Source organism: Ursus arctos, unplaced genomic scaffold, assembly GCF_023065955.2.
Source record: "Ursus arctos isolate Adak ecotype North America unplaced genomic scaffold, UrsArc2.0 scaffold_21, whole genome shotgun sequence".
Classification (NCBI taxonomy): domain Eukaryota; kingdom Metazoa; phylum Chordata; class Mammalia; order Carnivora; family Ursidae; genus Ursus; species Ursus arctos.
This window is the reverse complement of record NW_026622886.1, coordinates 44,256,216-44,280,105: the sequence shown is the minus strand read 5'-3', so window position 1 is coordinate 44,280,105 and position 23,890 is coordinate 44,256,216. Positions and strand designations below refer to the sequence as shown.

Here is a 23,890-nt window from a genome sequence, read left to right as displayed (position 1 = left end):
GTTTAAAATTTTCACATATATATAATTTAAAAATTGCAACCTTCAGAAAGTTTAAGACTGTTTATGGTATTCACTGTATTTTTTAAAAGTTTTATTTATTTTAGAGAGAGAGAAGGGGGAGAGGCAGAGGAAGAGGGAGAGAGAGTCTCAGGCAGACTCCAGGCTGAGTGAGGGGGCCAATGTGGGGCTTGATGTCATGACCCTGAGATCGTGACCCGAGCAGAAACCAAGAGTTGGTGCTTAACCCGCTATGCCACCCAGGCACCCCCTACTGTATTTTTCATATGTATGGAACTGCTTTTGATATAATGGCTTTGTTTTTGGTCGCCTCTCAGTAGACTACAAAAGTTTTCTATGGCTTTTCTTCTGTGCTTCAGAAAAAGTTATGAATAGAGATTCCTCTACTCGTTTATGGTAATAAATATGACTGATTGGAAATCTATTAAATAGTGCCAGGGAGTGAGTGTGATCTTAAACCCTGTACTTTAAAAAGGCTGGTCCTTACAATGGAATGCGTTCCTTTGGAAGAGTTTCTGTGCTGTTTGAGACGTTCAGAGGTTACTGTGAGAGTCCTTCACCGACAATACATTTCACATCATACCATATATTATTAGCTTCTAGCTCAGGCTTTAAATTTATAATAAATTTATAATAGTATCTTGCTATGTTTCTTTTAAATATACATATACACACAGTATACTAGATGTTTTTATTTTTTTTATTTTTATTTTTTTTTAAGATTTTATTTATTTATTCGACAGAGACAGCCAGCGAGAGAGGGAACACAAGCAGGGGGAGTGGGAGAGGAAGAAGCAGGCTCTTAGCGGGGGAGCCTGATGTGGGGCTCGATTCCATAACGCCGGGATCACGCCCTGAGCCGAAGGCAGGCGCTTAACCGCTGTGCCACCCAGGCGCCCCACTAGATATTTTTAAACAACTACAGCCCCATCTGTGAGAGTCTGTACGTTGCTATTAAAAACATATTACTTCTCTTTTGGCAATAATCTGTATATAGATTTTTAAACAAATTTATGTGGTCAAAAAATCCCCTATTTAGACTTTAAATTTAATTTATGAAACTTGAACAAAACTTATATGTATCTGTTTTTATTGCATGTAAACATGTGTGTGTTGTTTTAGCACATAAGTATGTTAAGGGTCATAAATCTCAATCAATTATGGGAATCATATGTATACTTTGCAAGACCCTGGCAGATAATAAGGTAAGGTAGATTTTGAAAAATTTCATGATACTTTTAAAATATTAACAACTTACTTTGCAACTTATTTTAAAATTCTCTTAAGAAATTTTAGAAATCATGATCTTTCTACTTGAGTAGAATTTTTCAGATTCAATTTACTTTAATATGAGACAACGTACACAAATAAGGGGTTAAAAAGTCATTATTCTGATATATAATTATGGTATTTCATATATTTTAAAATTCAGATAACTTTTACTTTATATAGAGACAAGCCTAAGTGATGTAAAACAGATATTTTTCTCATTTGATTAAAATATAGGCCCCTTTTAAAGAAAAAGCTTCTGAGAACTCTAGCATAGACAAAAAATATTTTATTCTTATACTGAAATACTGTAAACTTGTTATATAAAACTTAAAGATCTTATAGAGCTATAAATTAAATCACATTTACAAAATAAATACATAGCAAATGATATAACCAATAAAATTCATATAGACAATATGTAACAGGATATTGATTTAAATTTTTACTGAGCTATCAAAATAGGATGGTATCAAATACCACATATTTTTTTATTATGTTCAGATAGGCACTATATAGTATATCATTAGTTTTTGATGTAGTGTTCAGTGATTCATTCGTTGCATTTAACAACCAGTGCTCATCACAACATATGCCCTCGTTAATACCCATCACCTTGTTACCTCATCCTCTAACCCCCCTCCCCTCTGAAACCCTCAGTTTGTTTCCTGGGGCCCATAGTCTCTCATGGTTCTTCTCCCTCTCTGATTTCTCCCCCTTCAGTTTTCCCTCCCTTCTTCTATGGTCCTCCATTCTATTCCTTATGTTCCACATATGAGTGAAACCATATGATAATTGTCTTTCTCTGCTTGACTTATTTCACTCAGCATAATCCCCTTCAGTTCCATCCATGTCAGTGCAAATGGTGGGTATTCATCCTTCCTGATGGCTGGTAATATTCCTTTGTACATATATACCACATCTTCTTTATCCATTCATCTGTGGAAGGGCATCTCGGCTCCTTCCACAGTTTGGCTATTGTAGACGTTGCTGCTATGAACATTGGGGTGCATGTGCCCCTTCTTTTCACTACATCTGTATCTTTGGGGTAAGTACCTAATAGTGCAATTTCTGGGTCATCAGCTAGCTCTATTTTTAACATCTTGAGGAACGTCCATACTATTTTCCAGAGTGGCTGTACCAGCTTGCATTCCCACCAACAGTGTAAGAGGGTTCCTCTTTCTCCACATCCTCTCTAACATTTGTTGTTTCCTGTCTTGTTAATTTTGGTCATTTAAACTGGTATAAGGTGGTATCTCATTGTGATTTTGATTTGTATTTCCCTGATGGCTAGTGATGTTGAGCATTTTTTCATGTGTCTGTTTGCCCAAATACCACATATTTAAACTGGGATCTTTAAAACTAATGTACTCCATTACCAGCCCCTTCGTTCTCTTCAATAAACTCCTCAGTTTAGAGGAGAAGAGTCTATGGAACAACTTGAGTCTGGTGGAGCAGAGTTCCCTATAATGTGTCAATACTGGTTACAGATAAACCCTAAACTAATTCTTTTTTTTTTTTAAGATTTTATTTATTTATTTGAAAGAGAGAGAGAGGGAGAGTCAAACTAATTCTGAAGTAACCATTCCAAAACAGACAACAGTCGAAATTACATTTAAGCCTATTGGTACATCTCCCTGTATATACTTCCAGAATCCAGTAATGATTATTTTAGTGCATGAAACCTTAGGTACTCACTCACTGCCACGTGGCATCTCCCTTTGAGCTCCCTGTGGAATCATCCATTTAATCTGATGATCAATTAAGCAGCAATTAGTTTATCATCAAATAATGTCTTCGTTTCTCATGTGTTTCTAAATATTTAAGCTTTTTATTTATTTTGCTTCCGTTTTTGACATTCTTTTACTGTAAGGGGAATGTATGATTGTTACCTCTGTTGTTATCATTTGAACTTATGTTAAAATCTTGTGCATGATAGAATCTAATAGTGAATTATTGTTTGTTTTTAGAAAGAAAATGTTATTTAAAAAACAACAATAATTAAATATGGTTTATAATTATAATAATTAAATTAAATATAATTAAATAAATATAAATATATAAAATATAATTAAATAATCATAATTAGATATGATTTAATCAAATCAATTTTAAGGGGAACCAAGTCTTTAGAGTTTCAAAGCATTTACTTTTCAAATGTTTTTCATATATGAATAAATAATATTTGTATTTCATGAATTTTTCAGATTTATTACTGAGTTAAATGACTAGTAATATTTCAATATCACCTATTCTAACTACCACACATATAGTATTTTACATTTGTGAGATTTTCTTAAAAAGCATTCTTTAAAAGTTAGGCAAGCTAAAAATATTATTTTTTTGGAGCAAAATCTTTTCCACCCCAGCTTTATTGAGATATAATTGACATGTAACACTTGCGTATGTTTAAGACGAAATGTGTTGAAATGACACATAGTGTTTGCTAATACCTCCGTCATGTACCATAATACCCTTTCTGTTTTGTGGTCAGTTTGAAAAACACTCTTAGAAAGACACTGTATGTTAGGAATAAAAACAAACATAATCTAGAATCAGATCTAACAAATCATCTAACCTCTCTGTATCTCAGTTTTTCTATCTGTATAGTGAAATGATACACATCCTACTTTACTAAGATGAGATTGTCAAGAAGACAGATGCCTTGAAATTAAATGACATAAAAATTCAAAGAAATGTTTTATGAATTTAAATGTAAATAATTTAATAACACAAGCTACATTGACTGATGCCTGAGATTTTGACAAGAATCACATTCTGGTTTTCTTTCTTTTTTAAGGTTTATTTATTTATTTTAGAGAGAGAAAGAGAGAGCATGAGTGGGAGGGGCAGAGGGAGAGGGAGAGAGAATCTCAAGCAGACCCCACACTCAGTGCACAACCCCACACGGGGCTTGATCTCAGGACTCTGAGATCACAACCTGAGCTGAAACAAGAGTTGGACACTCAACTGACTGTGCCACCCAGGCGCCCCCGGTTCTCTTTTATGTTCCAGCACATGAAGCAAGACGCTTATTCAATCTAAAAATAGTCATTTGAAGAGAAGAAAATTTTTACTTAGCTCATCATCTTGTTTAAAAGATATCTTGAATGGGCTGTAACTTACTCAGGGAGATACTCTATTAGCCCACTAAAATTTCCATTGATGAGAACTTTTTATTTCCTTCAATTGCTTAAAAACTGCTGAAAAGCTTCATTTCCAACTGGAAATTCAAGAAAATTTTCTCAGATTAGCATGTCTTTTTCTGCATGTAAATCAAAAAGCCTCAGATCTAGTTATAACTCTATGTAAGGGCAGAGAGATGATCTTTATATTTGCTTCAAGCCCTATAACTCTACTTGATTCTATCTGTCCAAAAGATCATTTCATGTTTTCTTAGTCATAATATTTGAGTGGCAAAGATAAAAGTTTGCTCATTATCCTAATTGTCCTGTCCACAGTAAGTCTTATGAACATTCACTCCAAAACATATTTCAATTCCCAAACTTCCAAAATGAAAAGAAATATGAAATTCACTTATTAACAAAGAGAAAAGCGTTTCCTATCTACTTTCGACTAGTATATTAAAATGTATTTTAAGCAAAGAAGAAATTTTATCTTTTCATCACAGTATAACAGGAAAGATAATTTGTCATTTTGTTCATAACCCTTTCCTCCTGTTGAACATCAGCGATATTTTAAAATATATTATAGACAGAAGAATATGAATTAAATATATCTGTGCCATATCAAAAGAGAGAAACATACTTTCTCTCAACAGCCTGGGGAAGCTTTCATTGAGAATATGATTGTAACAAAGAAATGCCAAGTTGTTTGATCTACTCACAAAGAACTCTGTTGGGCTGCTCTGAAGGTATTTGTAGGTAAGTGAAACAATATAGAAGAAAAATTTGAAAGATGAACAAAAAACATTGAAGTTGTTTAAAAATATGTCCTTCCTTCTTTTCTTACACCTTAGTTGAAGAAAACTTTCTTTTCCTCAAGGTCTCCTGGGATAGATCATATAGCTATAAATTCCTAAGTTATTCTTTTGAGAATAGTAAGTTTTCTTTCCTTGAATCTCCCTTCTGAACTCTCTCATTACATTTATTAGGATTTGGGCTCCACTTTTCTAAAAAATCATAAATTTAAAAAATTTTTTTACGTAACTCTAGATAACATGTACTGAAGAGGGAGATTTAAGTCCCCTTTGGCCACTAACCAGCTGGGTGACCTCAGACCTCAGTGTCTTCATCTGCCAAGTATAAATATTGATAACTTATCTTCATAAAGCCAAGCAGCTGTGCCAAATCACCTCCCAAGTTCTAACTTTTTAACTCTAATTTATTTCTACCTCTAGTCTGGATTCTCTAATTCTAAGTCTAAGCTATTTCCTGACCACATGAAATTGGTTATGCTAACTTTTGATGGGCACATTTACCACATTTTTGTCGGTAGGGGTTAATCCTTTTCTGGTATAAACCTTTCCAGAGCCTCCTTTTGCTTAGATCTTTGTGTGCATGTTTAATCCAACTGTGCTTTGACTCTCTAAATCTTGAGCTTTCCTTGAAGGAATGTCCTATAAAAGATACTTGTTTGTATCATTAGGTATGAGGTTAAGACATATGCAAAATAATAACTATAATTGGAGTTCATGGCTCTAAATTAAGAGGAGTAGAATACCTCCCTGAACTAATCTGAAATTTTTATTAGTGCTAAAGGGGTGGTGGGGGGAACATGAACCAAAGAAATACATGCACTAAATAAGATGGTAGAATCAGTTAAACCATCATTAAATGCAACAGATTGAAGTGACTTATTCCCGTACCTCTTCTTCTCTTTACATGTATAGATTGGGGGAAATCACTTAGAAATTACACTAAATTAGGAAAATATTTTTGAGATGCATTTTCAGCTGCAATATTTTTCCAGGAAGTGGTCTCTTATAGAACTAGATGAGTTGGAAATAGAGAATATCAAATAGTTCACTGTTTATTTTCTTGCTGGGCTGATACATCACCAAACACCCTGCAGAGCTTTTCATTCAAATGATCATCATGTCAATTCTGGTCTTCCATTCAGATAAATGCATTATTTCTAAGACTCATTTTGGGGCACCTGGGTGGCTCAGTCAGTTATGCATCTGACTCTTGGTTTTGGCTCAAGTCATGATCTCAGGGTTGTGGGATCAAGCCCTGCATCCAGCTCCACACTCAGAGTGGAGTCTGCTTGAGTTCTCTCTCTCCCTCTCCCTCTGCCCCTCCCCCCACTCAATGCTCATGTGCGCATGCGTGCTCTCTCTCTCAAATAAAAAAAAGTTAAAATCTTTTAAAAAGAAAGAAAAGACTCATTTTGTGTATATACCTGAGAATTTTCTGAGCTCCTGGGATTTTATCTGAGCTCTTTTAACCTCTATTAATGAGATCTCCTCCCTTTCCCTCTCTTCTTTGCTCCTTCCTTTCCTCTGCACCCCCCTCATCTTTTTCTCCCTCTCATTCAGCCATTCACAGAACACCTAGCCATTAGCATTATTGCGGTCCTTCCTTAGTACTACTTTATTTTGGTTTCTTATTTTCTATTCTGTGTCTCAGAAACCTCCAACTCAAACATCTAAAAAGAACATATATTTTCTGTCTTCACCTACAGTGCCTATTTTGACTCTTCCTACCATCCTACTGCCTACTTCAGACATCATAGGATTTTTCAGAACCAAGTTCTCAGACAATCACTGTTGTTGCTTCCAGGATGCCTGGTTAAATTGATGAAGCTTCTGATCCCAGGCAACAAGGGAGAAGGTCACTCACATTTTTCCCAGTTCAGGGTCTAGGGCCATCTTTTCCAGCATCTTGAGCCTCTTGCCTGGCAGAAACTCCACCAAGGGTCCAGGCGTTCATGCTGCTCTGACTCCCCAGAGGCCCTCCTGTGTGGGGCATCACCACATCTGTCCTCTCTGGAAGAATGCCAGGCTTTAAGGCTTTTTTATTCCTTTCAGTCAGTTCTTCAACAGAGTGTACCCTTCTTAAATCCCAGTCCCTCAGGCTCCTGATTGCTTCCTGATTGGGTTTGACAATGACTTGAGTGTTTGTCTTTTGCATCTTAATACTGATTTACACTATCTTAGCCCTGAAGATGATTGCCCAGCAGCAAGTAGCAGAAAGGGCAGTGAGATGAGACTGATCAGGACGGGATCACCTGCACGTGCATGTGAGACGTTCATAAAAGACTCCTTAAAACATTCTTTATGTGGGAGTCCCATCGGGGTATACGAACTGCATTCTCCTGGTGTGCAGAAGGCTTTAGATACCATTGCTGGTGGTACTGTATACTTGCACAGAATGAGAAGTATTATCAGTAAAATGTTATCATTAGAAGAATAAATAATAGCTAGTTAATACCAGACACCTAGATAAAACCTTGTCTTTATTTTTTTAAGATTTTATTTACTTATTTGAGAAAGAGAGAGCACAAGCAGGGGGAGAGGCAGAGGGAGCAGCAGGCTCCCCGCAGAGCAGGGAACCTGACGTTGGGCTGGATCCCAGGACTCTGGGATCACAACCTGAGCCAAAGGCAGACGCTCAGCCAACTGAGTCACCCAGGTGCCCCTAAACTTTTTTAACAACAAAAAAAAAATGGAGCAATTGAGGCAAATAATAAGTTTCTTCCTTATCTGACTGGGCCATACAAAGAAATAAGTAATGAGGCATAATAAAATATCATCCCTAATTCATTTCTCCTCCTCCATCTGGTATTATTGGCTTGGGGAATAGAGATCAGGAAGGAGTGTTTCTTGCTGTCGCTGAAAAGTGATAGCTCATGGCAGAAATTTCAGGCGCTGTGATAGACAATGCAGGAAAAATGAGGGTCAGCAAAATCCTTTAGGGACCCTAAAAGACAAGCTACTTAATCATCAGTGTGGCTGAAAGTGATTGTAGCAAGCCACATTTCCCAGGCGGACGAGTGGGGAGGGACAAGGAGATGGTAGTTGCAGCCTTGGGGCAGGCAAACTGAGAAAGGGGCCGGTGTTGCCTGGAGCCCTCAGATTACAGATCTCAGCAGGGATGCAGCCCACTGGAGTGTGATGCTAGGAAAGCAGGAAGGACGTTCTCTTCCTCAATGCCCCAAAGATGAACACTCCTGAACTTGCTATTCAGAGAAGAGAAGGAGTCAAAGGTTTTTGAAGAGCCTCTCAGACCGAGGCCCTGTTGCACGGCAGGCCGTGTGCTGAGAGAGGCGGTCTTAGCCCCAGGGTTTCTAGAGGTGACCCACAGAGGCAAAAGGGGCTCTTTCTCACAGCACACCAGGAGAGGCTGCAAGCAGCATCTAGATGACATATTCTTTGGAAGTTTCCATGCTTTCCTGGGGTTTATAACTTCTAGTGTGAAGATAGTAAGTTAGTTTAAAATCGTGGGGCTACTCATCATACAAACCTCCTAGTTTTCAGGCATTGTTACTTATTCCAAAGACTTAGCTGGCCACCCAGAGTTGTCTTCCTTCTAAAATTTTTGACTTCTACTCTCTAGAACCCTTGTTGCTTTATAAACAAACTCTCCTGAATCCTCAATCTTTTAAGGATTCTGTGAAACAGTATACAAGAAAAATCTGAAAGATGACTATATTAGTCAGGGTTCTCCAGAGAAAGAGAACTAATGGGACATGTGTTCATACAGAAAGAAATGTAGTATAAGAAATTGGCACATGTGATTACAGAGACTAACGAGTCCAACTCTGCAATGTGGGCTAGCAGGCTGGAGACCCAGAAGGGCGAGTGGTGCAGATCACATCCAAAGGTAGTTTGCTAGAGAATTCACTCTTGCTTGGGCAGGCTGGTCTTTTTGTTCTATTGAGGCCTTTAACAGATTGAATGAGGCCAACTCACACCATGGGGGGCAATCTACTTACTCAAAGTTCACTGATTTAAATGTTCATCTCTAAAAACATCCTCCAAGTTGACACATCAAATTCACCATCACAATGAAGAAAAACAAAAATAGTTTTTTTTGAAAAATATTTTCTTTCATTGTTTTCCTATTCTCTCCCTTAATGGGACCTGGCCTTCCACAATGAAACTGCTTGCCTTGTACCGTCTTCCATGGAGGCAACCCATTTGCCCATCCACCATGGCCAAGGGACTCAGAACAATGCTGGCCTTTTCTTAGCAACCCAGGGTCACTTCCAGACCATTCTTCCCCCCTTTGTGCAAAAAGCATCTTCTTCAAGCTCATGCTGGTAAATTACGCTACCTGTTACCTCTTCATGTCACTGTCAGTTTCCTACTGGTCAGTCTCCCACATTCACTGAGGGCTCTTACACCCAATTCACAACACTTCCTCTTCAGCTCAATTCTATGGTTTCTAGGGTGACCTCAGTCTCCATGGTGCTGACTCATTCTTCAAGAGTTTCTTTACATCCTTTCTCCCAAGGACTGTGCTCCACCCCTCTTCAGCTGCCCAGTCGGCATCCTCTGCCTGACCTTCCCTCTGAGCCCTTAAATAGAGTTTGTTATTATCTCTCATCAACATTCCCTAACCCATAGAAACCACTTTCTTTTGTCAAGTCCTAAGTAAAAGAAAGAGGGAAAGACTCTTCGCTAAACAGTCTGAAGCAAGGTGGGCGTTAGAACAGAGCAAGAGTGGAGTAAGCAAGAAATTTCTGCAAATGGGGCTAGAGTTGCCCCTGTCCAATCTTCTACTCACTGATCGATCCTCCTCACTCTCTCCGAAACACTGCTCCAAAGCCAGTATTTCCCTACATGAAATACTTTAGTGGCTTCACAGATAAGTCCTAAGTCCTTACCATGGCATACAAAGGTCCTCACGATCAAAATTCTTCTTAACTCTTCGACATTCAGTGTCTACACACATAGCCTGCTGCCTATTTAGTGAAAGACTTCTGGACTGCATGACCTATGCCTTCTCAGACCTCATTCCTGTGCACATTATTCCCTGTGTCTGGAAACTCTTCTATTTTTATACTTCTGTTCACATAGCAAACTCCTAAGGCAAAGTGCTTTTTCTTGGACAAGTCTTTCCTGAACCTCCACAAGCAGAGATGAAAGTCCCTGTAGGTGCTTCATTTCCACCATAGTTCCTACCACTTTATACTGCAATTACTTGCTTGTCTATGTGTCAGTCCTCTTTCCGTATTCTGAATTTCTTGAGGGCAAGTTCTATGTACTATTCAATCTTCAGCACCCTATATAGTGAATGAATACAAACCTACTTATTTAAGCCTACTTAGAGCAAGCTGACCACCAACATGGCCAGGAAACTCAGATGTTCCTGGACCATTGACAGATATACTGGGCCCTCTTGCCCTGTTCCATCTTGCTCTGGTTCGCTATCTTTCTTGCTTCTAATCTCCTTGGCTCCATTTCTCATCTCCTACTTTGTGTTTTCCCCATGGACAGGACAACAGAACTCAGATTTCCAAGCTGCTTAGGACAGCAGTGTCCCAAATGTGTTGAGTCATAGAACAAAAAGAGAGGAATGGGGTAGAATTATGGTGAACTTGCTGGGGTTGCAAAAGTAATACCACACCTCACAATAGGCATGAATCTCAAAACCGTAACATTAGGGCAAGCAGCCAGACACCCAAGAAATGTGCATATGTAAACTAATATATGTTGTTAATAGTAGGGATAGCAATTCTTTAGGACTAGAGTGAATTGAAAGAGCATGGGGAAGTAACAGGGGTGCTTGTAATTATTTTTTTTTCTTGTGTGTGTGTGCTCCCTAAATATTTACCGATGAATTAATTACCAAAATCTTTTTGCTAGCCCAGTGCCAAGAGAGTAACAATGAGAGGTGAATTCGTAATAGAGTGCAGTAAATAGGTTGCCAGTCTTGTAGTTGATGTCTTAAGTAAGAGTTTAAATTCTGTAGATTAACTGGTTGTGATTTTAATTGTCTCATGATTTCTTTATGCTTGTCTCTAATTTGTGTACCCCCAAAGAGGGATCTGGAATTGGAATATGAAAACATGGAGAGCAAGTCCTGGTTCTGCCACTTGCTAATTGTGTGTCTTTGGGCAAATCATTTATTGCTAAGACTTTGTCAGCTGGAGAGACTTTAATACATGCCCTGTGAGCTCTACAGGGCTGCTCCATGGACCAAATAAGCGACGGGTGAATAAATGTCAGTTTTTCTCCAAACTCCACAGTCATTATATAAAAAACGCATATTGTTTTTAAGTGTTTTATTGTTTTTATCGATGGCTTAGTCGAGAATGTTTCTGGACATTCCAATCTCAGAGGGTAATGGCTTTGGGAATGTCCCAATAGTGTATACATCAATCAGTGAAAACAAATAGCCGAAAACATACCATCAATGAATTTATTTGCAGTGAAAATTCCAGGGCTCATTCATAAGATATAAAAATTGGAATTGCAACTCTTGCATAATACGTGTACCTTGATATATAGTGATTTATTCTCAAGGGTGCTTATTTTAACTTCACTAATATAATTTGGTCCACTATTTCAACTTTCCAACAGCTGGGTAATTGCCTTAGGCTGAAAAGGAATCAGGGTCCTTCCACAATCTAAACTTTGCGTTGTGCTCCAGCCAGTTCAGCTTCCTAATGGCTCAAGGCAGGCAGTCGAACGCAGAACTTTTCCTGCTATAAATACCTACTCTTTTTATTTGTTTGATTTGAGAAAATTTTCAGACTCAAAACTATAAGCAGTTGTCTTTTTTATGTATCTGCATGCTTATTTTCAATTCTCTGTTTCTTGATCTCTAAGTTCACTTCATGAAGATTTATCTAGCTATAAACTTACGATCTGTGTATATCTCAGTACTGTATAATACATAATGCACAGTGAAAAGTTAAAATAATTAAATGCAATGATGGGAAACTATTTTATACCTAGAAGAATAGGAAAATTTTGAAAAGTTTTATCAAGAATGTGAGAAAATGGAAACTCATAGCTTTTAGAAGTGTAAATTGGCAGAAAATCTTTGGAAAACAGTTCGGCATTATCTTGTAAGGCTGAATTGTGCACATGCTACAATTCGGCAATTTCATTCCTAAACCAGAGAAATTCTTACATATCAGCATCAGCATATAGAAGAATGTTCGCAGAAGCGCTGTTCTGTGGGAAGTAGGTAAGTAAGTGGCAGCATATCCTCACTACACAGCAGTGAAAATTAAAAGACCGCAACTACTCACATCAACAGAGGTGATTTTAGAAACAAAATGTTAAATTAAAAAAGGTAAGTTACAAGCGATTATATATGATTCAATGTTTATAAAACCTATAAACCATACAAGGAAGTGTAAGTACAGCAAACACACAGTCTAGGAAAGTGGTTGCCTCTGGGGGGAGGAGGAAGGAGCGCACGGAGAGCTGTATCAGGGAGCTTCGTGGGAACTGTCTGTGTTCTAATTCACAGGTCAGAGGATGGGTTACCATTGTGCTTTATTACTTGCATATGTATGTCCGTCCCCATTTGTATGCACAGATATTAACCAATGAAAAACTTACATAATTCTTGTTCAGTCTGAGGCTGCTTTCACCTGATCTCCTTTCTAAAATAAAATGAAAGTACTGATAAAATCAATGAAATTTATTAAATGGAAAATACTGATGACAATCACAACGGTTTAAAAAAGACACAAGCAAAAAAAGAAGAGTCATTAGCTAACAAAAGCTTCATCAGGGGGTGTTGCTGATGAAGCCTGGCAAAATGTGTGCAGGAAGGCCTAATGCTGGGGGAGACAGCGCCACGGAGACTTGGCCCCAGGGCAAAGGGCAGCGGGTCAGGCAAGAAAGAGAAGTGGGGCTGAAACACAGAGGTTCTTTGGATCTCCTTGTAAATGTCTGATCCACTTCGTGCCCCTCCCAACCCGGCTTGGAAAAGTCACACACTCCTGGCAAATGCAGCCTCTGAGCTCTGGCCCTGGTGAAGGGAGTGCGGGCTGGCTTTCAACACTTTTGGGGGCAGCTGGGACCTCCACTTCCGGAGTCTTTCTGAGATTCTGTGGCTGGAAACATTCGACTTCTGTGCTTTTCCCAGGGAAAGGCTTTAGCTAAATTTGTTATCGCTTGCCCATCTACGGTCCAGCTTTTTCAATGTTGTTGCTATTTTCTCCTCTTAGCCTTTGTGTTTTTGCCCTTTTATTTAAATTCCTTTATCATGTTGGTGGGGTGGGGGTAAGCAAGGTTGTAAGGGAACCGGGGGAAACTTGATTAATCAGTCCCTCATCTAACAAAGAGTCTCTGTAACTGTTACAACAAGAAAAATATTCTTAAATTGAATTGCGTTGAAGAGATAAAATATATGTGTGCACGTTTACTAGATTGTTAAAAAATGAAACAAGTGAAAACGGTAGGGTATATCTTCTATAGCAAGGGTAAGTATTGTTGCCTGAATATGTATGTTATAAAAATGTGCGTGTTATTTAAATATGGTTCGTATTTTGGGCTGTGATTTTTTTTTTTTTTTTAAGTTTGAGAAACACACCAACACTGACTAGCTCCCAAAGGCCAGAATGGGACTTCCAGAGGCAGAGACTCTGACAGTTTCCTGGATTTTGGAGCTGGAAAACAGACAGACACACACTAGTTCTATATCAACTGCTAGGTGTGGCCTAGGAATAGCCCTGTGAGAAGGGAATGGGTGGTCAGGGGACCAGGATGAGGGTCCATTTTTTTTTTTTTTTTTAAGATTTGACAGAGATAGAGAATACAAGCAGGGGGAGTGGGAGAGGAAGAAGCAGGCTCACAGTGGAGGAGCCTGACATGGGGCTCGATCCCGTAACACCGGGATCACGCCCTGAGCCGAAGGCAGACGCTTAACCGCTGTGCCACCCAGGCGCCCCGAGGGTCCATTTTTATAGTATATCCGTTGGTTTTTAAAAAAAAAAAATTACTTATTCATAAATAAATAAATAAACACATTTCTAAAAGGGCAAACCAAATCTTTTTAAGTTTACTGATTTCCTACAGTGTGCCTTAGGGTTTCACTGAGAGAACCAACAACCTTCCCTAAGAAAGAAAATACTGGGGGCGCCCGGGTAGCTCAGTTGGTTAAGTGTCTGCCTTTAGCTCAGGTCATGTTCGGCTCAGATCATGATCCCAGGGTCCTGGGATCGAGTCCCACATCGGGCTTCCTCTCAGCAGGAAGTCTGCTTCTCCCTCTCCCTTTGCTCCATCCCCCTGCTTGTGCGTGCACTCTCTCTCTGTCAAATAAATTTTTAAAAATCTTGAAAAAAAAAAAAGAAAAAATTCGCATCATTAAAAATCTAAGGTAGTGTGATGGTGAAAAAGCAGTGGTGGTGGTGTTCTAGTGATACCCCAAATCCACAGGGACCTTATTTATTTATTTATATATCCATTTTATTTTCATTGAGGCAAATTCAAGTGAGAATCAAATTGAAGCAGGAGAGTGAGTTTCTTGTCTCAGGGAGTCGAAGAATGAATCTCATGGACAACGGAGAGTGAGCAAAGCGATAAAGTTTTATTAAGCAAAGACACAGGAGAAGCTCTCAAGAGTGAGAGGGGTCCCGATCACACTGCAAACGTGGGCCTCCAACGACCTGGAGAACTTAGAACTGACCTGGGAGCTTGTGGCCTTAACATTCTTGTGACGTCTTGGTTAGAGTGAGGACTGGTGATAACATCTTTAATACTTCTTCTTTCGGGTCTGGTTATTCTTTGTTGGTCACAATGTAACTGCCATAAAAAGACCCCATCTCTGACACCCAGGGCAGGGTGGTCTGGTTTGTTCCCTTATCTCTGGTTTCTTACGCCTCAGCATTTCTGGGATTTTTGGCAAGCCTGGTCACGTAGCCCCCTACCTAGTCCCACCGGTCCCTTACTCAATGAGACCCTTCAGATGTATATCGGTGGGTCATATACTTGGTGGATAATTGCCAACATGGATGGGGGGGGGTTGAGATAAAGGAAGTTTCCAATGGAATTTTTATATATTAAAGCAGACTTATAGGATCCTGGGAGGTCAGGCTAAGATTGCTTTTTGCCCTTAGCAAAGTGTCAACATCCAGACAGTTAAGTCCCTAGAGAAATGTCACTCTGCCTGTTTCAAGGACTTGTCAATAGGCTGCAAGTAGTAAGGAAATTTAATAATTTTTCTTCTGCCTTTGTTTCCCACACAAAATAAGATCATGCAGAGGCAAGTATTTTGAAATGAGGAAAAGCAATATAATTTTAATGTAAAGTAAAGCCTCAGAGATCTGTGGGCCATTAGGGTATGGGGAAAATGAGGATTTTTCTATCACAGAATGAGTTAGGGCATTTACAGGGTTGTATTTATTCTTTCATGTTTGGGAATGGGATTCTAAACCTCAAAAGTTGAAATGCTTCCTAAATGTCAGACATGCGGGAGGTCAGCTCAGCAAGCCACAGAGTTTGTCACTAAGCCTAACAAAGCTCTCTGTTTATCACATCATCTGTACAGTATTCGCTTTATCATTGGTCTTTCTAGCGGGGTGCCCTTAAATGACTCTTACCTCGATTTCTTCACTTGTAGTTACAGACATATAGAATTATAGACATTGACCGAGATGTAAAAGATTCCTTCCAGGGCTCACAGTCTGTGGAGCTCCTCCACCAGCCTAGACACCTGCGCCCATTTTCCCCTTGAAATTATTAATCCAGTCATTTCCATGAACCCATTCTGGGCCCAGTTTAACGGTCACAGCTGCCCTGAGACATGATCCTTCCCACGGCTCCCAGATCAAAAGAGAACAATTTCTACTGGAAAGTATTTCTGGCTACTTCCAGAAAGCAGTCATTGGCACACTGTAATGTTCAAATGACGTGAGAAAAACCAATCCACATGCTGCTGGGTTTTACTTGCTGATTTTAGAAAAGCTACAGAAGAGAAATTCTCCGCGTGCCCGTAAGTTGAGATCCTCAGCACCACCACGTACTCCTAAATGCTGACGTCAGGAAGGGAATGCTTTCGAACGCAGTATAAGGCTACAAGAGACTGCTCTTGACCACACACACACACACACACACACACACACACACACACACAAACCACCCCCATCTGTAAATGGGAAAAGAAGCTGAATTTTAATAATATATTGGAAGAAAATACTGGAATTTTAGAAAATAATTTTGGTATAAATGTTCTTCTATGCAACAAACAACCCCAACATTTTAAAAGAAAAGATTGATGGGTTTGACCCTCTAAAGACCTCTGGACAAAAAAATAGGAAAGTATGTCTTTATGTAGACATGAATTTAAAATATACTCTAAATATCTTACAATTTTATTTGTCATTTATACCCCAATAAAGCTAAAAAAATTAAACGACCACCAACTGATGGGGAAAAATATTGGCAACATATTAGTAAATACACATTTAATATCTAGAAAATATAGAACATTTTATAAATAAGAGTAAACAAACCGATACAAAAATGGGCTGAAGATATAAAGAAAAGATGCAAAGATAGAAAAAGAAACAGCACCTGGGTGGTGCAGTCCATCAAGCATCAGACTCTTGATTTTGGCACAGATCATGGTCTCAGGGTCATGAGATAGAGCCCAGCCTCAGGCTCCGTGCTGAGTGTAGAGTCTGTCTCTCTCTCTCTCCTTCTGCCCCTCCCCCCGAAAAAGAACCAATAATATCTGAAAAAATATTCGGCTTGATAAAAATCATGTAGAAATTATATATTACTGGTAATCAGCTGAGAAAAATTAAAAAACAGATACTATTAAGTGTTGACATATAGGGAAGTAAACATTCAGACATGATTGGTGTACATTAAGTTGCTACCACCTGTTTGGAGGGTAATTAGTGATTGCAATTAAAATTTGTAATTGCATTCATAGATTCAGCAAGTTCTCTTAAGTATCTATTCAAAAGAACTATTCATATATACACACATGAGTTATACAAGCACATTTATTTCAGCATTCTCTAAAATTTAAAAAAAAGTATATAATCTAAAAATAATATATATAGGACATGTTGAATAAAGAAATCTATTTTAATAAAAAATATAGTTTTTATAAATATATAAATTTATCTTTATATAGTTTAATAAATTATGGTACATCTATACTGAATATGTACAGTAGTCAAAAGGAATGAGGAAGATTAATATGTACGCACATGGAGAGAGCCCCAACGTAGGCCAGGGCTCTCACAAGAAGCAAGTCACATCATACACACATTATATGATTACATTTCTGTTACCCTAAGCACATCAAAAGAAAACCAAAGCGTGTATTTGAATAAGTGCATACATGTAGTCCTAGAATTGTATTTAAATGCTACTCTATCTTACCAGGTATGTGATCTTAGTCCAGTTACTAGACCTCTCTGTATTTCTATGTCTTCATATGAAGAAGAGGGGAAATATTAATACCTACTTTACAAAGTTCTTGAGAAGATTAAATACATAAATCCTGGAGATAAAATGGACACATGGCAGACACTCAATAAATGTTGATTCATACTAGTAATACTAGTGGGCATCATCTATATGTCCTGGATGACAATAACATGAAAGAGCACTGCTCTTTTTCCTTCTTAAGAATACAGCAAGGGGCATCAGTTGCTCAATTAAGCATCTGCCTTCAGCTTAGGTCATGATCCTGGAGTCCTGGGATCAAGCCCCAGGTCGGGCTCCCTTCTCAGCAGGGAGTCTGCTTCTCCCTCTGCCCCTCCTCCTGCTCGTACACTCTCTCAAATAAATAAATAAAATCTTTTTTAAAAAGTTAAAAATAGAGCTACCTTATGGCCGACCAATTGCATAAATAGGTATTTATCCAAAGGATACAAACATAGTAATTTGAAGGGGCACTTGCACCCCAATGTTTATAGCAGCAATGTCCACAATTGCCAAAATATGGAAAGAGCCCAGTTGTCCATCAATAGATGGATAGATAAAGAAGATGTGGTGTATATATACAATGGAATATTACTCAGCCATCAAAAAGAATGAAAGCTTGCCATTTGCAATAACATGGATGGAACTCAAGGATATTATGCTAAGTGAAAGAAGTCAGTCAGAGAAAGACAAACACCATATGATCTCACTCATATGTAGAATTTAAGAAACAAAACAAATGAACATAGGAGAAGGGAAGGAAAAATAAAATATGAGGAAAACAGAGAGGAAGGCAAACCATAAGAGATTCTTAACTATAAGAAACAAACTGAGGGGGCGCCTGGGTGGCACAGCGGTTAAGCGTCTGCCTTCGGCTCAGGGCGTGATCCTGGCGTTATGGGATTGAGCCCCACATCAGGCTCTTCCACTACGAGCCTGCTTCTTCCTCTCCCACTCCCCATGCTTGTGTTCCCTCTCTCGCTGGCTGTCTCTATCTCTGTCGAATAAATAAATAAAATCTTTAAAAAGAAAAAAAAGAAACAAACTGAAGGTTGCTGGAGGGAAGGTGGGTTGGGGAATGGGGTAACTGGGTGATGGGCATTAAGAAGGGCACTTGAAGTAGTGAGCACTGGGTGTTGCAGACAACTGATGAATCACTGAATTCTACCTCTGAAACTAATAATACAGTGTGTGTTAATTAAACTGAATTTAAATTAAAAAATTTTAAATGAAAAAAATACATATTAATGTTAATCATCCAAACATCATGAATAAACATTATTTGTTCACAATTATTAATGCATTACTCAATTCAATTTTCTTCTATTTTATTCAGTACACTTGCTATGTTTATATGTGAGGCAGGTGTATAACCCACTCTTGCACAATATTTACCTCACTTTGTTTCAAGGTTATATCCATCTCATAAGATGGGTGGTTTCTCCTCTTTTACTCTTTCTAAAATGCTTTTTATATGGTATAAATTACATATTCATTGGGGAGTTGACAGACTGAAGCATGGGTTGGGGTAAGATATTTAACTAATGCATTTGTTTAATGGTTATTAGTCTACTCAGATTTAAATTTTAAAGTCTTAATTTAAAATTTTCTCTTAATTTTCAAATTTATTTCCCAAAGCTCTTAAAAGATTTAATCTATTTTATCTGTGCCCTGTCTTGTTTTTCATTACTGCCTTGCACCATCACCTTTGATCTAAACCTTCAAACTAGAAACCCGAAAGTCATCATGTGTTCCTCTCTTTTTATCACTCCCTACATTTAACATGTCCCTTGGTGGGGGTGGTGGTGGGGGTTTAATCCCAAAGTACATATGGAATTCTTCTACTTTCCTCCATCTCCGTAGCCACCACCTTGGTCATCATTCTCTCTTCTGATTTTACTGCAGCAGTCTCTCTTTTTTTTTTAATTAATTTATCTTTTTATTTGAAATTTGTTAGTTGACATATGGTGCAATATTGGCTTCTGGAGTAGAATTCAGTGACTCATCACTTACATACAAAACCTAGTGCTCATCATCCTCCTTAATACCCATCACCCATCTAGCCCTTCCCACACCCACCTCCCTTCCAGCAGCCCTCAGTTTGTTCTCTATTGTTAAGAGTCTCTTATGGATCGTTTCCCTCTCTCTCTTTTCTTTTCCTCCGTCCCAGATGTACATCACTGCAACAATCTCTTAACTGGTCTCCCTATTGCCATTCTTGCACACAACCTCCTATTACTCCAGCTTTACCTCGCTCCTCTCTCCCCATCACTCACTGAACTTCAGCCATACTTGTTCTCTGTCAGCTTTTAGAATACCACTCTCATCCCTATCTTTGAGTTTTTGCCAAAGGTGTTCCTCACATCCTGGAAACTCTTCACTCACTTTGGAACTGATGAAGTCCAGCTTGTCTTTTATATCTCACTTACGTTGTGATCTCCTCAGAGAGGCCCCCTCTAACCACGTGATCTCCAGTGCTTCCTCCCTCTCCATTCCTGAACAGTCTCTGGGTCCATTACTTGTCCTCTCCACTGCATTTACAATGACTGCAGTAACAATTCCAGTGATGTATATGATTACTCATTTTCTGTTTCTTTATTTTCCTCAGTAGGACAGAAACTTCATGAGGGCAGGGTCTGTATATGTTGTTTCTCCACTGCCTAGCATAATGCCTAACATATATAAAATGCTCAAAAAAAAAAAACCCAGCAACATTTGTTTAATGATTGAATAGATAAATAAATGAGTTCAATTAAAGGAATCAGCATGAATACAAGCAAGGTTTAAGAAAGCTCAACATATAAACCACTCTCTCACACCATACACAAAGATAAACTCCAAATGGATGAAAGACCTGACAAGAATCCATCAAAATCATAGAGGAGAACATAGGCTATAACCACTTGGATATCAGCCACAGTAACTTCTTTCATGGCATGTCTCCAAAGGCAACGGAAACAAAAGCAAAAATAAACTTTTGGGACTTCATCAAGATAAAAAGCTCTGCACAGCAAAGGAAATAGTCAACAAAAGAAAGAGGCAACCCACTGAATGGGAGAAGATACTTGCAAATGACACTACAGATAAAAGGCTGGTATCCAAGATCTATAAAGAACTTCTCAAGCTCAATACCCAAGAAACAAATAATCAGATCAAAAAATGTGCAGAAGATATGAACAGACACTTTTCCAATGAAGACATACAAATGGCTAACAGATACATGAAAAAATGTTCAACATCATTAGCCATCAGGGAAATTCAAATCAAAACCACACTGAGATACCACCTTATGCCAGTTAGAACGGCAAAAATGGACAAGGCAAGGAACAACAAATGTTGGAGAGGATGTGGAGAAAGGGAAACCCTCTTACACTGTTGGTGGGAATGCAAGTTGATACAGCCACTTTGGAAGACAGTGTGGAGGTCCCTCAAAAAGTTAAAAATAGAGCTACCCTATGACCTAGCCATTGCACTACTGGGTATTTACCCCAGAGACACAGATGTAGTGAAGAGAAGGGTCATATGCACCCCAATGTTCATAACAGCATTGTCCACAATAGCCAAACTGTGGAAGGAGCCGAGATGCCTATCAACAGACGAATGGATAAAGAAGATGTGGTCCATATATACAATGGAATATTACTCAGCCATCAGAAAGAATGATCACCCAACATTTGCATCAACATGGATGGGACTAGAGGAGATTATGCTAGTGAAATAAGTCAAGCAGAGAAAGACAATTATCATATAGTTTCACTCATTTGTGGAATATAAGAAACAGCAGGGAGATCAGTAGGAGAAGGAACGGAAAAATGAAGGGGGGGAAATGAACCAAGAGAGACTATGGACTCCGGGAAACAAACTGAGGGTTTTAGAGGGAAGGGGGTGGGGGGATAGGCTAGTCCGGTGAAGGGTATTAAGGAGGGCACGTATTGCATGGAGCACGGGGTGTTATACGCAAACAATGAATCATGGAACACTACATCAAAAACTAACGATGTACTGTATGGTCACTAACATATCATAATAAAAAGAACAGTGTAAATATAAATAATGTACTTTTAGCTCAGCAAAAAAGAAAAAGTAAGACATTTTCTTTATACTTTCTCTTCCTGAAATAAGCCAACAATTGAACCTCTGAAAATTATCATGATATAGTAAAGAGAATTCATTGCTGTTTCCTGAGACTTTATACATAGCGATCTATTTCCTATGGGCTGCAGTCCCCAACAGCCTGATTTCCTTGTTAGAGGTGAAGGGGAAACATTTACTCCATTCCTCTAGCCTCAAAGACTCCCTCTTAGCCAAGCTTATTTCAGCTGGGGAATGCCTGGAGATTGATAAAAATCTGTCTCCATATCGTCTCTAGCTCAGTAGCCTTCTTTATACTTCCAGAATAATTTGAGGACGTTTTAGAAGCACAAAACAGTATTACTTTTAACTTACTCTCTATTTACTTAGATTTCTCCCAGTGTCAGTTGTGTGGCAGTTAGTATCAGCTCAGCAATACTTCTGTTGAGAATCTGGGTGACAGCTGCTGTGTATGGGATAGGGGGAGGGGGACAGAAGGCATGGTTTCTTCAAAGCAGAGTCCGCTCCATCACACCCTTGTCCAGATGGAGCTTACTCAGAGAGGACAGCAATATCTCAAAGCAGGGCGGAACTCAGAGCGGTGCTAGATTGGCTTTACAGTTTGGGGCCATTCAGGCACCATTTTGTTTTGTCCTAGAGTTTTGTAGTCTCCTTCTTCCTAGAAATTTCTATTAAAAACCTGAATATTTTGGTAATATAGAGTTATTGCTTTGTTTGAACAGTCAAAACCAGATCCTAGTTTTCCATCAATTTTCTTTTTTGTTTGCTTGCCATCTGATGGAACATAAGTTTGAGGACATCAATTGGCAAACCAAATGTTTTGTTGATAATAGTGGCAAAACAGACTTACAACCCGTAACTTCTAAAAGTGTTCTATGGTTCTCAAAGACAAGTCAATAAAGGTCGTCTTAGGGAATGTAATTCCAGAGAAGCACTGTTCAAAAATAGTACTGCCCCACGGCAATTTATATCAACTGAAGGATAAAATAATAATATTTGACTATTGTGACATTATTTGTAGAGTACGCTCATAGAAAAACGGAATTCTGCGTCCGAAAGACACCACAAAGGAGGTCATGTTCGAGTAAAAGGCCACGTGACAGCAGGATGAGTTGCAGGACCAGACAGACTGAGGTGAGAATCCAACTCTGAATTCACTATGTGACCCTGTGCAAGTTATTCCAATTGTCTGCAGTAGCGATTGTTGTGAATATTAAATACTAAGATCTATTAAAATGTCCAGCAGATTCTTTCAACAAACAATTATTGAGCATCTACTAATCGCACCATGCTGGATAGGGGAAAAGGGAGAGACAAATAGGAATGAATGAGAAAAATATGGTCTCTATCCTCAAGGAGCTACACGGAGCAAGTAATTTAAAAAGTAATGCATATAACAAAACAGGCATGGGATACTACACAGTAAGGACTCAATAAATAGTAGCTTTTATTATTAGCTGACAGCATTATCATGAATTATTTTATGAATTATTTAACTTAAAAAAACCTTGCAAGGAGTTACTCTATCAGAAAATAGGGGAAATAATTTTTATTTTAAGAGAAGAACAAGGCATTAAGGATAGTGTAAGATTTCAGTCAATTTATGCATAGAAATGAATTGATTGGAATAACAAGTTTAGGATACTTGGGTGATGAACTTTTATTTCTTTTTTTTTTTTTAAGATTTTATTTATTTATTTGACAGAGAGAGAGACAGCCAGCGAGAGAGGGAACACAAGCAGGGGGGATGGGAGAGGAAGAAGCAGGCTCATAGCGGAGGACCCTGATATGGGGCTTGATCCCATAACGCCGGGATCATGCCCTGAGCCGAAGGCAGACGCTTAACCACTGTGCCACCCAGGCGCCCCGGGTGATGAACTTTTAAATCCACGTTACCAATTTAAAATTGTACCAATCCCGTCATCTGTTTGCACCCAGGCTCATCCTTCATTAAGAACATAGTCTTTGGAGCCAGCAATGCGTGGTTAGTTCTGACAGTACTAGCTGTATAGCCTTTGGCAAGCATTCGACACTTCCTAAGCTTCACTTTCGTTATCTGTAAATTGAGAATTATAATACATCTTCTTTCCAAGTAGTTATGGATAGAGCAGTTAGCAATTGGTGCTTAAAAAATGATAGCTTTCACTATCCTTATCCTGTAGTACATACTATGCAAGAGTGAGGAGTCTGCCCTCAAAA

General features: G+C 38.6%; 1 protein-coding gene across 3 annotated transcripts in view; it reads left to right on the top strand.

The window, feature by feature from the left end:
- The window catches only part of RXYLT1 (ribitol xylosyltransferase 1), a 261,051-nt gene that overhangs the window by 142,240 nt on the left and 94,921 nt on the right, over nt 1-23,890 (top strand). For 2 of the 3 annotated variants that reach the window (XM_044384645.3, XM_044384643.3), the window contains exons 3-4: nt 5,069-5,171; nt 22,713-22,825. The gene's annotated coding sequence lies outside the window, so the exon portion shown is untranslated. The remainder of the gene's footprint in view (nt 1-5,068; nt 5,172-22,712; nt 22,826-23,890) is intronic. The other variant, XM_026500117.4, reaches the window with a different exon arrangement.